This window comes from Mustela nivalis (assembly GCF_964662115.1).
Source record: "Mustela nivalis genome assembly, chromosome: 9".
Taxonomy (NCBI): Eukaryota; Metazoa; Chordata; class Mammalia; order Carnivora; family Mustelidae; genus Mustela; species Mustela nivalis.
Genome location: NC_139028.1, coordinates 83,345,662 through 83,362,250, shown reverse-complemented (window position 1 = coordinate 83,362,250; position 16,589 = coordinate 83,345,662). Strand labels below are relative to the sequence as shown.

General features: G+C 34.0%; 1 long non-coding RNA gene across 1 annotated transcript in view; it reads right to left on the bottom strand.

Moving 5' to 3' along the window:
- The window catches only part of LOC309841217, a 74,624-nt gene that overhangs the window by 7,602 nt on the left and 50,433 nt on the right, over window positions 1-16,589 (bottom strand). The window contains exon 4 of the long non-coding RNA XR_014299057.1: window positions 11,636-11,712. This is a non-coding gene — a long non-coding RNA (uncharacterized lncRNA). The remainder of the gene's footprint in view (window positions 1-11,635; window positions 11,713-16,589) is intronic.

The following is a 16,589-nucleotide window of genomic DNA, read 5'->3' as shown; positions in this document are numbered from 1 at the left end:
ATCTGTGTGGAAAAAAAGTGCTTATGAATAAAATTAGATCAAAACAAGTTTTCTGCCTTTAAAAATCTGTCCTTTACTGTATTTTGGTATCGCATCTAACACTATCTTTATGTTTTATAATATTTATCTATGAATTTACTAAATACTGTGAGTATTCAAACTTTTTTGCATAAATAATATATACATTTTTTCTTTCAGTGGACAAAAGACATAATGATCAAATAATGATAATGATAAATTTTAAGACATAATATAGAAAGTATTTTAATAACTTTTTCAGAAAGAGATTTCAAGTGTTCTTAAATGTTCAGATTATCAAATCAACATAATTAAATATCTTATAGCCTCTAAAGAAATAAGAAATGTTCTATTTTAATTGGAAAATTAATCATCATGTAATATAGAAAAGAAGTGCTATGTTAATCTTAATGTGTATGTGGTGTGCATGCTAATTATACACCATCCACTTTCTTACATAGTTGGAAAATATTTTGCTGTGAGAGAAATTACCTTTTTTAAAAACTGTTGTTAGCATGTCAAGGTGCTAGAATCACAGGTAATTTCTGTTTTCTTCTCATTTTCATATTGTGCGCATCATCATTTGTTTTGTTTTGTTTTCCTCTCGCCTAGCTTCTGTTGTAGGACTACGCCAAGGTTGCTTATTCATTTCCCTCCTGATGGACATTTGCATTGTTTTCATTTTGTTATACTTATGAAAAAGTTGTAAACATTAATATTCATGTACAAAAGCACTCATTCTCTTGAATATTACCTAGGAGTAGTATCACTTAGTTATTGGATACGTGTATATTTAATGTTATTACAAAGGAAAAAGAATTTTCTAAAGTGTGTGCACTATTTTACAGTCCTACCTGCAATGTGTAAAAGTCTCAGTTACTCCACATCTTCATCAACACCTGGATTTGTAATGCTTTATATTTTTTTTTAATTTTTAGAGATTTTATTTATTTCAGAGAGAGAATGAGAGAGAGAGCACGCACAAGTGAGAGGGGCAACAGACAGGGAAGGGAGAAGCAGACTCCATGCTGAGCAGGAAGCCCAATGTGGGGCTTGATTTCAGAACTCTGGGATCATGACCTGAGCTGAAGACAGACATTAAACTGACCTAGCTACCTAGGCATCCCTGTGATTAATTAAATAATTAAAAAGTTAATTAATTAATTTCCTTTCTTTCTTTCTAGGTCAAAAGAGAAAAACTTTTAACTTTTAATAGGAAGCCTATTTTTTTAGATTTTATTTTAATTTGTTAGTTAAAACACAGTGTAATATTAGTTTCAAATGTACAAGATAGTGATTCAGTACTTCCATAGGTCCCCCAGAGCTTATCGCAACAAATACCTTCCTTAATCCCACCCATCCCCCCATCCCACCCCTGCCACATACACAAACCTTCCCTCTGGTAACCATGAGTTTGTTCTCAATAGTTAAGAGCCTGTTTCTTGTCTTGTCTCCCTCTCTATTTTTTTTTTTCCTATTTGCTCATTTGTTTTGCTTTTTAAATTCCACGTATGAGTGAAATCATATGGTATTTGTCTTTGACTTATTTCGCTTAGCATAATACTCTGACTCTATCCATGTTGTGACACATGGTAGGCTTTCATTCTTTTCATGACTGAATAATATTCCCTTGTAGATATATACTGAATCTTTTTTATCCATTCATCTATCAATAGATGCTTAGGCTGCTTCCATAATTTGGCTAGTATAAATAAAGCTGCTATAAATAGAGAAATGCACATATCCCTATGAAAGATTATTCTTCAGAGAGCAGTATTAAAAGCCTGTGGCACATTAAGGATTAGATAGCTCTTATCCAAAACCTAAAAGCAGTAAGAAATCCTCATTCCAAAAGCATGTGTGATGCTTGTTTATAAGGAAATCAGATAATTAAAAATAAAAATTCACTTGAAATTCTAGCCTTAAGCAGAAGTTGAAATCAGGGCCTTCTTATGACTGAGTTGAGAATCACCTCACTCTTTCTAACCGTAGGGATGCAGTTGCTGAAAGATTTGTAACTCTTTAAATATTAGCCATTCTGGGAGATGTGTAACAGTATTTTCCTGTGATTTTAGTTTGCATTTTCTTGATGACTAGAGGAGCTTGGCATATTATTATATGTTTCATGGCCATCTGGATATATTTTGTGAAGTGTCTGTTGAAATCTTTTGCTCATTATTGTATTGGGCTGTTTGACTTTTTCTTATTGTCTTGTCAATATATTTGTATTTGAAAAATATATGCTTTTCTCAGGTATATGTATTGAAAATATTTCTTATGATTGTGGCTTTCATTTATTTAATGGTATCATTTGATGAGTATAAGTTTTAAATTTATAGATATGTATACACACATATATATATAAACACTATAATTATAATTTACCATGTATATAGACATATACATGTATTTCATACATATACATGTTATATATATGTACATACACATGTATTTATAGACTATTAATTTGTGTGTTGTTTAAGAAATTTCTCTTATACCAAGTAAAAAAGACATCCACCAATGTTCTCTTCTAGAATTTAAACATTTTTGACTTTCATATTTAGCCCTATATTCCATTTTAAATTAATTTTTTGGTAGAGTGTGAGTTAAAGGTTGACTTCTTTCCACATGTATAACCATTTGCTTCAGCATGGTTAATTAAGTAGTTCTTGTTTTCATAACAAACTAAATTTGTTTGAAGATAAACAATTAAATAGGTGACTACAGACACATGCACGCACACATTTACTCTTATATTCTCTCTTCTATCCCATCCTTTATCTATGCTTCACATTAATCCCTCACTGTATTAATAATTACAGCTTTTTGGTATGCCTTAAAATATGGTATTTTAAGTCCTCCAAGTTTTTCTTTATTTCATTATATCTCTATATCTTTAGTAGAACCAGATTGTTGATACCTTGAAAAAACCTATTGGGATATTGATTAAGATTGTGCTGGACTGGGGCATTTGCCTGGCTCAGTCAGTTAAGTGTCTGTCTTTGACTCAGGTGATGATCCAACAATCCTGGGATGGAGCCCCAGGTGATAGAGGTTGGGGGGCAGCTCAGCAGGGAGTCTTCTTTTCCCTCTCCTTCTGCTCCTCCCTCCTTCTGATGTGCCCTCTCTCTCTCTCAAATAAATAAAATCTTTAAAAAAAAAAAAAAAAGATTGTGCTGGACCTATACATCAAAATGGAGCAAATTTTTATCTTGATAATAAAGAATCTACCAATTCAGAAACATCTTATATCCTTCCATTTATTATTTTTAAAATTATTTTAAATTTTGTTTTTAGGGGCACCTGGGTGGCTCAGAGCGTTGGGCCTCTGCCTTCGGCTCAGATCATGATCTCAGGGTCCTGGGATCGAGTCCCACATTGGGCTCTCTGCTCGGCAGGGAGCCTGCTTCCTCCTCTCTCTCTCTCTGCCTGCCTCTCTACCTGCTTGTGATCTCTGTCTGTCAAATAAATAAATAAAATCTTAAAAAAAATTATTTTTATTATTTATTTTAAATTTAAAAAAATATTTCAGAAAATATATGTAGTATTTTATTAGCACTCTTACACATGTTTATTAAATTCATTTCTATGTGTTTATTTTTTAAATTTTATTTATTTTTATTTTTTATAAACATATAATGTATTTTTAGTCCCAGGGGTGCAAGTCTGTGAATCGCCAGGTTTACACACTTCACAGCAATCACCATAGCACATACCCTCCCCAATGTCCATAACCCCATGACCCTGTTTGATGTTTTTAATACCACTGTAACTTGTTCTGATCTATTTTCAAATTTGTCTTTGGTAGTGTATACAATTATAATAAATTTTTGCAATACTTTGTGTCTAGTGATCTTGCTTCATAAATTCACCAATTATAGTTATTGTTGTAGATTCCTTAGGATTTTCTAAAAAAAATATGCCATATGTGAATGAAAACATTTGCTTCCTTTTTCATATTTATATCTTTTATTTCTCTTTCTGTACAGCATTGTCTAGTACATCTAACACAATGTTGAATAGATGAGATCATAGTGTATATCTTTGTCTTATTCTGACAGAAGGAAGTCATAGCTTAATGTATTACCATTAAATATGTCAGCTTTTTAAAAAAAAATTTCTGTGTATATTCTTTACCAGATTGAGGGGTTCCACTGTATTTTTAGTTTATTCAAAATTTTTACATAAATGAATATTAAATTGTAGCAAGAGCTTTTCCTTAATCTATTGAGGTGATTATTAAAAGTTTTCTTCCATGGGGTGTCTGAGTGGCTCAGTCAGTAAGCCACTGACTCAATTTCATATCAGGTTATGATCTTGGGGTCATGGGTTCAAGCTCCACATTGGGCTTCACAGTCTGGGGTAGCCAGCTCTGTAGTCTGCTTGTCCCTCCCCTCTCTTCCTCCCTCTGCTCTCTCTCTCTCAAATAAACAAACAAACAAATAAATAAATGTTTCCTCCTTTATTTCCTAATGTGATAAATTGATTTTCGATTGTTAAACTTTTCATTCACTTCGGTTATTCATGGCCATCATGTATTACCCTTTTAATATGTTGCTGGTTTGATTTTCTAATACTTGTTTAGACTTCCTGTATTTATATTCATGAGCAGTATTAGACAGTAACTCTCTTCTCATGTCCAGTTTTGTATTACGATTATGTTGGCCTCAAAAAAATTGATTTGAGAAGTGATTCCACATTCTTTACTGTCTAAAACATTTTGTTTAAAATTGATAACATTTCTCTTGAGCATATTTGATGTAATTCACCAGTGAAGTTATTTGAGAATGGAGTTATCTTTTTGGAAGATATTCTGTTAATAGATTCAATTATTTAATTAATTTTCTGTTATCTTTTCTCTGCTTTAATAAGTTGTGCTTTTCAAAGAACTTGTTAATTTTGTATGTCATATATACTATTATAAAAATTTTTATGATCTTTTCTTATCTCCACTGTAACCTTGGTTTGTTCTTAATGTGGGTAATTAATACTATTCTCTTTTTTCTTGATCATTCTTGTTGGGGCTTTATCAAATTCACTACAGTAGTATAGTTAAATCTTAAGTTAGATATTTTATAAATTATGCAGCAAATTCCCTCTTTTGTTGTTTAAACAACCAACAGTCTTTTATTTTTGGATATTCTTATATTTCCTCACATACTCTCTATGTTTTCAATAATGATTATTCTTCCTATAATTCCCTACTTTCTTATATATTCATTTTCATCATCTTTAAGAATTTTCTTCTTGTCTTTAAAAACATATATTACCTTATCAATCTCTTTGAGTTGACTTTGAATGACCTATAAAGATCTAATTGTTTCTGCAGTTTAATAGAAAAGAAAAAAAAAAGAACTGCAAGTAATATAATAATGCTGGAAAGCTATTTCCATTGATAGCAAGCATACCAGATGTTAATTTACCAACGAGAAAAAAAGTTACTCAAGCCTTGCTAATAAAGTAAAATTTGCATTCCCCTCTGCTACTCCTAATTGAGTAATTCTTGTTTATTCAGACCTATGCCATATCAAAAATACTTTATGATATAAAGACCTAAGTCTTTCTGTGAAAATAAGGGGGGAAAAATGTTCTCAATTTGAACTTTGGAGTGATCTCTTTGACTGGAGACATGAAGAAAGCCTATGCCAGGGACACTTTTCTATTTTGGCTAATAATCATGTTAATAAGCCTGGACTTTGCTTCACTTATTGAAAATAGAAAAAAAGAAAGCCACCAAATATTTTTGCTCCACAAAATTGCCATTTATAATAGATGGCTTCACAAATAACCCCTTAAAAAAAACTTATAAAAATATATGTTTATAAAAAATAAAAAATTATATTAAAAAAAAACAAAAAACAAAAACAAAAAAAAACTTATCACTATTTTATGAGACTTTTTAGGCACCATAATTCTACTGAAAAGGAGAACAAAACAAAACAAAACAAAAAATAAACAAGTAAAACACCCAGCCCTGACTGTTGTCAGCTTGGTGTCAGATAGCTCTAATGACTATTCCATACCAAATTTTACACAAAATACTAAAACTCTCTTTTATGATTTTCTTACTGAAAATTGTCTGCTAACATATCTAGCCTGTAAATATCAAGCTTTCAATATCCTACTCTCAGAGAAAAAGCCACAGATACTTAAATCTCATTCAGTGCCATTCTCATTTTCAAATTTGACTTTCTTCTAGCTTCTGCCTAATGTTGGTACATCTGTAGTTCTATTTTTTAAATAACATTTTGTCAAAACTTCCTAATATTTTTTCTAGGTGAGGGTTAATTCAGCCCCACAATTATTAGATGCTGAATTGCCATTGGTCAAGCTTTGGTACTATTACTTCATTTGACTCAACAAAATTTTATCTACCTATGGATAGGCTGAAACTTACCAGGGTCTTTCTGACTAAGGTATATAGAGGGAAGTATAATAGAGAACCAGGAAGCCAAACTATATTCAATAATTTTATTAGAAATTGTTTATCATACATTTATATAGTTACCAATATTCCTGCCTCTCAGGTTCTTACTAAATACTAAAAAGCATCAACAAATTATTTACATGTGTCTCAAACAACATGAACTATTATTCTCTTTTTAATTTTAAATGTTGCCCTTGATTTCTTGTCTCTAAAACTATGGTACATTTCAGAGATTATCTTGGAAAAATAAAAATTTATAACTTCACAGTAGTCACTATGGCAAGATGGGAGTTGGGAGGAAGAATAAAAACAGAAGAGAAGGAAAGTGTGTTCCTAATTCTAGATTTTAGAAGTTTCTGAACATTACTTGTGGTTGTTTCCTTGTGGTTTTCCAAAGACTGTTTAAAAAGAGAGTTGGGGCTAGAGGGGGTTTTTTGGTGAAAAATGGAGGTTATATTACTTTTAGCTCAATGGACTCGATACATGCACACTTATTCCCAGAAATAATAATATAAAACAAAACAAAACAACAACAACAACAAAAACCCATGCTAGTGAAAGCAGCTCTAGGCCCACATATAGGAATTTGTGATACCTGCTGGAGCATTTCAGTGCCCCATGAGTCATACTGAATGACCAAAGCCTTGGCCTTTATAAATTCAATAGGGGGAGAAATTGTCCTACAAATAATTTAAGTCTCTTTTTATAAAAGAATATAAAAATGGTATCTCTTCTCTTTGAAGTTTTACTGTGTTCTCTGCAAGTATAATACCAGGTCTAGCTTAGTTTCTACAAATACAAGGGGAAATAAAAGTTGCCCTCCATAAATCCAAGCATCACACAGTTCATGATCAAAGAAGTCATAGATAAGGAGACATTCCGTCCTTTCTATTTATTATTTATGATCAATACACTAAATCTAGGAAAATATAGAATCCATGTTTTTTTATTAATTCTGTGAAGATAGGATATTAAGAAAAACTATTAAAATAATATAACACTCACCCAGTGTTTGTTTATTCTGAAAAAGACAACATTAGCAGACAATGACTTAAGCATTAAAAAATCACTGATCTTTTTCTGATAGGCAGCCTCTAAAATGATTACCAATGATTCCTGTCTCTTAGTGCCCATTCCCTTGGGTGTATAATCCCTTCTCATTACATGCGGACAGGACCTAGTGACTTCTAACCAACCAATAGGATAGAGCACAAGTAATGGGATGTCACTTTTGAGATTAAGTCACCATAAAACTGATTTCATATATATATATATCTGTCTCTTTTGTTTACTCTCTCTCTCATTTTCTCTCTGGAAATCCCCACTCTCGGGACAGTAGGCTAACACATTGTTAGCTACTCTATGGAAAGACTCATATCTTCTGTGAAACATATTTTTCGCTAGTAACCTGTAAGAACCTAAGGACCGACAACAGAAAAATGAGGAAGCTTGGAGGTGAATCTTCCCATAGTAACACTTTGGGACTACAGTAGCTCAGGCTGACACTTCAGCTGCATCTTTGTGAGTAATTTTCATCCAGAATTACAACTAAACTGCCCCTGCATTCCTGACCCTGAGAAACTGTGAGATCATAAATGTTGTTTTAAGTTACTACATTTGGGGGGTATTCGCAAATACAATGTCTTATTAAGCATCCCTAAGAGGTTCCCTAGTTGAACATTATAATTATTGTAACTTTCAAGGTAATCTCATTTCTATTACATTAGCGGTAGATTTTTTTTTTCTTCTTCTTCTTCAAGTTTTTATTTCAATTCCAGTTAACATACAGTATGGTATGTTTTTAGTTAGAGGAGCTGCAACAGGTAGGGACAACTGAAAGAAAACACACACTCATTAACAAATACTTAGTAAAGAATGATAACTTTCCAAAAATTATAAAGAACTCCAAAAACATAGCCCCTGCCATCATGAATCTTTCAATCTAACAGTGAATATAGACAATTATGGTAGAGTGGGATGTGTTACCACAGTGATACACAATGAACCTCTCCCTAAGATGAATGACTGAAGAGTTCAAAGTTTATAATCAAGAAAGTGTCAATGAAAAGAATTCTGGCAATTTAGAAATGATAATTTGGTATTATATCATAGAGAAAGCAAGAAGTGAGCTTAAAGTGAGAAAACAAGTTATCAAATATGGATTTAGAGAATAAAAATGTGTAGAAATCATCTGGTCTTGGGCAGTCAAAAATATTTTCTTTCATTTCCACATATTTGAAAAAAAGGTGATGTTGATGATTCAGAGAGGTATAAGGAAGGCTCAAGGAGATGAGGGATGTTTAAATACTTGTCAGTATGTTTATTACACACATATTTATTACATTATCAGTCATCTGCTATACTCTAAGCACTCTAAAAAGAAACGAAGATACAACTAAATGTTGATCTAACTGTATTTTATTAACACAATGGCTTTGAGTGCCATGGAATGCTTACCTCCTCTGGATGCTGTGGATCCTATGATGATCAAGATACATTTTAAAATAAATATTTTATCTTACCAAAATCTTGGTCAGGATCAATACAAAGTAAATGTTATTACACACATTTTATAACTGAGGAAGTAAGATTTGGACTGGTTAGGTGAATTGCCCAAAGTTATACAACAAATATGAGGGCACAGATTTTCAACCCAGATTTGAATGAGTCCACAGATCACTATAAATAGTATTTTTAAAGTAAACTTCCCGAGGGGAGAAAATTTACATATCTTGATCAACATTTTATCTACAGCACCTGGAGCTGGTGGCATCCCATAGCACTTAGTAGCCATTGCATTACTTAAGTGATAGTTGTATCAACCTTTGCTTCCTCAGATATAACTGTGTAATCATGCTTACTTTGTTTTGCTCTTACTTATTGTTTGATATTTAGTTGACATGTTATAAACTTTGATTTTTATAATTTATTTATTTTGTTAGCCCTTAAGGATACATTTACCAAGTGCCTTTCTAACTTTGTGGTGAGACCTCTTGCCCAAGGCTTCTGACCAAGCATAGTGAAACCTAGTGCCAGAGTGTTTGCAGTACAAATACCTTCAGAATCACTCCTGGTTACACAGGTTTGCAGAATTCCAAAATGTACTTGCATTGCTTGAAATGCACTGTTTCTCAAGATTTTGTGATGTGCACATGCTGGATACATCTTCTCCAACCTTATTCATCTGGTAGAATCTTACTCAATATCAAACTGCTGCCTAACGTGCTACCTAAGGAACATTTCTAGGTACCTCCTTTTCATCCAAACTGGGTTATAGGCACACTCATGGTCCAGACACTCTAGTCCTTCTCTGCCATGTAGATTTCATGGCTCTGTGTCTCTCTGAACAGTGAATGACATTTTTTACCCAATTCTCTGTTCTTTATACACTTCCTAAATCTGTTTCAAAGGCACAGGCTTTGAGTTTTAAATCTTGTGTCTGAAATCAACTTACTCTGTGTCATTGACAAAAGTCACCAAACCTTTTTGGGCCTCAGGAGGATAACAGTAATAGCCCTTCTGTGACAATTACATGTAATTATATTAGTGGAATATCTAACACAAGGTCTTGCAGATATTTAATAAATTAAAATATTGGTACCATCACCACCACCGCCAGGTGAATGCAAAGAGTTAAGGAGAATGAGGACAGTGGTAGAAGATGGTGACTACCGTGGTTCAATTTCTTGCTTGTTAGCTCTATCATTCAACAAGTGACTTACCCAGTTTAAGCTTATTTCCTTACCAATAACGTGGTGGAAAATTATTAATATATACCTTCTAAATCTAGCATTATAATTAAATGAATTAATTCATGGCAAAGTTCTAGGACAATAGTAACTGTTCAAAAAGAGAAATATAAGTTATTATGAAAGTGATATATTGCATGATATTTGCTTGCCCTTGGCTTTTTTTTTTTTTAACCCAAAACATTACCTGTCACAAACATCCATTTCCATAAGAATTGTCCCTTGTATTTTTAGTAAAACCTTACAGATTAATTGACAATGGTGTTTTCTTATTTGTTTTACTTCTAAAATGGCTAAAAGTAAAGCAAGACTATAACAAATATTCCATTTCACAATAAGCCTTTGAAAACTACTGAACCCACAGTAGCCACCTGATAAAGATATAACCACTATTTCTGAGGAGTTTATGATGCCTCACAGCATTTGGTTGTTACACCTCTTTAGTGTCCTCCAGTCTGTGGTATTTTCTCAGATTTTTCATATTTTTTTATAACCTTGACAGTTTTGAAGCATACCAACCAGGTATTTTGAATAGTGTCTCTTAACTTGGGTTTGCCTGGTGTTTTCTCGAAATCAGACTATGGCTGTGGGATTTCGGGGGAGAGTACTACAGATATGAAGTAATACTTCATTTACACCATGTGAGAGGATGTGACTTACCACTGATGACATCGATTATTTACTGATTATTTGTTAAAATCATGCCAGCCAGGCTTTTCCAATGTAAAGCTACTATTCTTCTCTTTTATACTCTCTCATGAGTTGGTAAGTCCAGTCCATACTCGGAATAGGGAAATTGGGTTCTACCCTCTAATTAGGTGTCTATCTGCATGTATGCTTTGAGAAGCGTCTGTAAGGAAGATTTATCCCTTCTCCATCCCTTATACCCTCAGCTGTCTATTTATATAAGTAAGATTCCTACTTATTTTGTTCTTTTGTTATAATCCAAGTTATCATTTATTATTACATTTTTTGTTGTTGTTACTCAAATTGCCCCAATGTTGACTATTGAGAATGCTTTTAGATTGGCTCTGTCTCCTCAAGGACTGTGAGAAACTAAACTTCTGTTGTTTAAACCACAAACCTCTGATATTTTTATTATGGTAACCCAAGCAGACAAATACATTTCTCCAAAGAACCTTACTAATTGACTCCTCTCTATGATGGCTGAAGAGCAGTGTTTCTTAAACTTTGAGACTTACAAGCTTCTTTGAGAATCTAGTAAAGATCATAAACATTCTACTGAGAATGAAGAAAAATGCACTCATACATCCTGAAATTCTACAAAACAAAACAAAACAGAACAAAAAGTCACAGATTCCAGACTCTCTGAAGTTTGGAGTCCACTTTCTGTGGATACCCTGTAAGTAATGTAGGTACCCCCAGCAAGGCACAGACTCTTTCTTAAAAACAAACAACAAACAAGAACAACAAAACCTACCTTAGCTGGTGTCATTTGGATATTTGGAGTCTTTCTAAATGGGTCCCACAAAGTAGATAATGTGATTCATCTGATATCTGTATTAAAAAAGAAGGCATATGTATAGCTTTTATTTACATCTGTGTGCTATGTATGTGTCTGTTCTCTTCAAACACAGGCCAAGAAGTGAAAAAGAGAATGGTGAAAGGGCTCAGCTCAGATGTCTGTTCAGCAACAAATTGAGCTTCCTAAAGCAGCTTGTGCATTAACAAGCTACTGTGATGTCTGCCTCTCTCAGCTGCTGCTTTAATCAAATCCTCAGATGATGAGGCATTATGGTGACCACGGGGCAGAGTCTGAGCTCTAGCTAAATGTTCCCACTTTGGAAAGTAATACAAATTCATTCCTCTGGCAAGAGCATTATCTTTGCAACTAGCAAAGTTGACTATGATGAGCATTTGCTAGGACCAGATCCACTTCACATTTTCATAGGCCACTGTCTATGTTTTCAAGAGCAACTGTGATGATCAGTGGGATGGCATTTCTGAACCACACCAAGCTCCTGAAATGAAAGGATTTATATAAATGAAAGGTGATGATTTCATTACTAGAAAGGTGCCTTTGGAGATCTCCACTTGTACAAGCAGATGAATCATGCAGGCCTATGACTTTTTATTTTCTCATTGTAGAGGCGTTTCCTTACTGGGTATAATGTTCACATGACAGATTTGAAAACCACACAGCACGCCAGGATTGCCAGATGAATACCGTAGTCCCTCTCTTATCCATGGGGGATGCTTCCAAGACCCCCAGTGGATGCCTGAAATCACGGATAGACCAAACCCTAAACCATGTGTGTGTGTGTGTGTGTACACACACACCTATATATACATACATATGCACATGTATATATATATATATGTATACATAAATATTTCTTCTTACACACACATACCTATGATAAAGTTTATATACTGGGCACAGTAAGTCCTTAACAACAATAACTAACAATAAAATAGAACAATTGTAATACTATAATAAAACTTATGTGAATGTGGTCTCTCTCTTTCAAAATATTGTACTCTATTCACCCTTCTGATGATGATGATGATGGAAGATGATAAAATACCTGCATGATGAGATGAAGGGTGCTGAATGAGTTAGGCATGTGACATAGCGTTAAGATACTATTGACCTTCTAACCATCTATTAGAAGGAGGCTTATTTGGTTCCAGACTGTAGTTGACTGTGGGCATCTGAAACCACAGAAAGCAAAACCTCAGATAAGGGGCGGGGGGGCCTATGGGATGGTTCCACCATCAGATAATATGCTGCAGAAGCTTTATATCATAAATCAGTCATGGGTACCTCCTCTACTAGTGAAAGGTGTTTTTTCATGAATACACACAGTTCATCAGAAAGCAACGCATTGATTAGGTATTGACAGAGTCATTTTTTCTGTAGTTAGTCTCACATTCTGTGCTGTCCTAGCTTCTTTGAAATTTTTTTGCTACGTCAGTCATTCTTCAAGCTTCTTCATTTTTTTCCATAGCATTCTTTTAAAAATTATTTATTTTTAAAAAATATTTTAAATATAACTAAATAAGTAATCATAAGGAGAATTTTAAGATATCATATTTCCAAAAGTCTCTAGGATTTGGGGCTTGGCTATTTGAGATGGCTTTAAAATTTTTCTCTCATCACTAATGAAGCACACTCTTCACCTCAATGAATGGGACCATCCAGCATGAGTGAAAGAGGCCAACCGACTATTGACTAGTAAAAGTTAGAGGTTTGTTTAGTAGTTTAATGTTTTAAAATACATTTGTTTGGGAGCACCTGTGTGGCTCAGATGGTTAAACATCTGCCTTTGGCTCAGGTCATGATCTCAGGGTTCTGGGATCGAGCCCCAAATCAGGCTTTCTGCTCACCAAGGACTCTGCTTTTCCCTCTGTATTTTCCCTCCTTCTCTATCTCTCTTCCTCTCCAATGAATAAATAAAAATCTTAAAAAAAATTTAAATATAATACATTTGTTTGATCCTTTAGGAAATACTCCTTATCTTTGTTCTTTTGTTTGCTTGCATTCCAGTGTCTCCCATTTTCTGGTCCTATGATAGATTCTGGACATAGAAAATAAGTAAGCATCCTACAAAGATAGATACCCCTATTATATCTCTATTATACATTGGCTATGTAATTAATTTGGGAATATTTTATATATCATCGAATTTCCAGTATCTCGAGTAATTCTTGGCACCTAAAAGATTTTTTCAGGTCAAATATTGAATCCTGCAAAATATCACGTAATTACCTGACCATAGAGCAAAACTGATTTGATATTTTACCACTTTAAAGGGGATCACTATTTTCCCTAATGTTTCAAGTTTTTATTTATTTAGTTAGCATATAGTATAATATTAGTTTTAGGAGTAGAATTTAATGACTCATCACTTAGTATTTACTCAGTAGCCATTACAATAAGTGCTAAAAGGGACCACTATTAAGAAGGTCTTAAAGCATCTCAGAGGGAGAAGAAAAGTTGGGTTTTATGATTGCTTTGGAATATGGTATAGGTAGATCTTTCAGTATGAATGTGGGATGAGGGTTTTGATAAGCACTGGGAAAAGTCCATAACATAATAATTTAGAAGTGGTAAACACAGCAAGGTGATTTTCTTAAAGATTTTATTTACTTATTTATTTATTTGACAGAGTGAAAGAGATCACAAGTAGGCAGAGAGGCAGGTGGAGAGAGAAGGGGAAGCAGGTTCCCTTCTGAGCAGAGAGCCCCACATCGGACCCTGGGATCATGACCTGAGCCAAAGGCAGAGGCTCAATCCACTGAGCCACCCAGGAGCCCCTAGCTCTTCAGTTTATATTAGTTTCCGGACTATGCTGCTTCCTGATCATCCAACATGTTCAGTAATTGTCTTCTGTCTGGTGGACGTCGGGAGTCATTAAAAGAGAGGGAGCACTTTTGGGATTTACTTGGGGTCTCTAAGGTATATGTATAGATTAGAAAATAAAGAAAGTAACAAAGAAGAGCAACCAAACATGAGTAGAAGTAAGAAATTTTATCAAGAGTTTCTTCAGAGAGAAAGAAGGTCCTGGAAAATTCTTAAGGGTGCAGGAAAAGATACTGGTTTCCATCTGCATATGGCACAGGATTAGGGATTGAGAAACTTTTTAAAATAAATGAAAAAAAGAAGTGGAACTCTTGGAGATATTTTCAAGCCAGTGATATTTCTCTTAAAAGAGAAAGAGATCATATATGTGACAACCTTGTAGCATTCAGTAAATGTTATTTCACTTCCTTTTATTTAACCTTCTTAATATAGTCAGATATGTGATCATTTCTAAAGGATTATCAAAATCATTTCATTACCATCATATCATCTTAATGAAAACATTATACATAACAGAGACATAGGCCATATGGTCCAGCTTCTGGGGCCTCAAATATGTCTCTTTCTTCACCCATCTAGAGAACGTTTGTCAAGGATAGTTCACTACACAACTCACAAGGAAAAATCCCCCTTTGTGTTAGGAGGTAGTCTCACCCTGATGGTTACAATGCTCTGGTTTAGTTCTTACTCAGCACTTTCTAAAAAGACAATCAGCGGCTTTGGGACCCAAATTTTCTACTTATTTATTTTTTAGCACTGTTAGTACACATTTCATTGTAAAGGGATTTTGGAATGTAAACAAGAAATTTATTTGAGATTCTGCATAGATGTTATTAGTTACTGAGTATACATTCACACTGATTACATTAATAGCCACATTAAAAGCATAAAATGTTTTTTTTTAAAGCCCCAGGTGGCATAGTAAACAACTATTAATCAAGGTGACCGGTAGTGCCAGTTGGCATTATTCCAATCAGGGAAAGCCATCTGCAACACGTTCGTTAAAATTGCTTAGTATTAGTTCCCAACTTATTGTTTTAAAAATGAACAATTCACATGTTATCTTGCTGGTACCAGCTTGCTACTTTCCAACAGTTTCCAACAGGCACAGCTGTTTCTTATTACCAATCACAAGGAATATATGTGGAGGATTTATTTTCAGTAGATATTGAAACCAACAGCTTCACAATCGTTCAGCTTCATATCTTCAGACAACACTCTACCTAGTTCTGGATTTTCTAAATATTGTGAACTGGCCCATTAGTCTTCAAATCCAGATTGGGTTTGCTTTCTGGCAAATAATGAAATTTTAGCTATAAATTATTGATTTGAAGAACTATTAGGGAAAGTAAAACATGACTGTAATCCCCTTCTACAAATGCTGTAAGAATTGTTTTCTCCTTATCTTTGCTTCCATCATCTCCTCTCTTTCATTATATACTATGAATAGATACAACCTACTTTACAAAAGTTTAGAAAGAAGAAAATAAGTTTAAGGAAGTTTTAAAATTGTCATTGCTCTAAAAATTAAAGTTCAGATTGGGTGGTTTGATACTAACTTGTCTTCCCTTTTTCCTTTGCAGAAAGAGGAAATAACCTGACTTTCTGAATACACAGTGATAAATTGCAGGTTTTTAGTTCAGATAAAGCCATCACTGTGCCTGCTCTGTCAGAATAATCAGCTACATGTGGAATTATGGTGGTAGAGCTGTGCCCATTTAAAACTTGTATACAGGGGCGTCTGGGTGGCTCAGTGGGTTAAAGCCTCTGCCTTCGGCTCAGGTCATGATCCCAGGGTTCTGGGATCCAGCCCCACATAGGACTCTCTGCTCAGCAGGGAGCCTGCTTCCCTTTTTCTCTCTGCCTGCCTCTCTGCCTACCTGTGATCTCTTTCTGTCAAATAAATAAATAGAATCTTAAAAAAATAAAATAAAATAAAATAAATAAATAAAATAAAACTTGTATATACTTCCCAAACATCTTCTCTAAATTTTGTTGTTACCAGTAAACCAATAGCTTTACCAGGACTTATTTCCCCTCCTAAGCACAGCAGGCTACCCGTTCTCTT